This window comes from Austrofundulus limnaeus, unplaced genomic scaffold (genome assembly GCF_001266775.1).
Source record: "Austrofundulus limnaeus strain Quisiro unplaced genomic scaffold, Austrofundulus_limnaeus-1.0 Scaffold2098, whole genome shotgun sequence".
NCBI classification, from domain to species: domain Eukaryota; kingdom Metazoa; phylum Chordata; class Actinopteri; order Cyprinodontiformes; family Rivulidae; genus Austrofundulus; species Austrofundulus limnaeus.
In genome coordinates, this window is record NW_013954500.1 from 484 (window position 1) to 713 (window position 230).

Consider the following 230-nt stretch of genomic DNA (forward strand, 5'->3'; position numbering starts at 1 on the left):
TCAGATTCATTAGCAGGAATTTAAGAAACAGTTTGATGATGTAAGCAAAAACCTGAAGAGAACAATCATATACGTTAATGAACATTTAAATATGAAATAGTATAATGTGCATTCATGTAAATTGTTATAGGAAGATTGTTTTGTTTTAACTGAAAATTATTTTTTTTAATTTATACCTGAGAAAAAAGGGGCAGATATAAGATGTTTTTCTTCTCTCTGCTGCCTTTCAT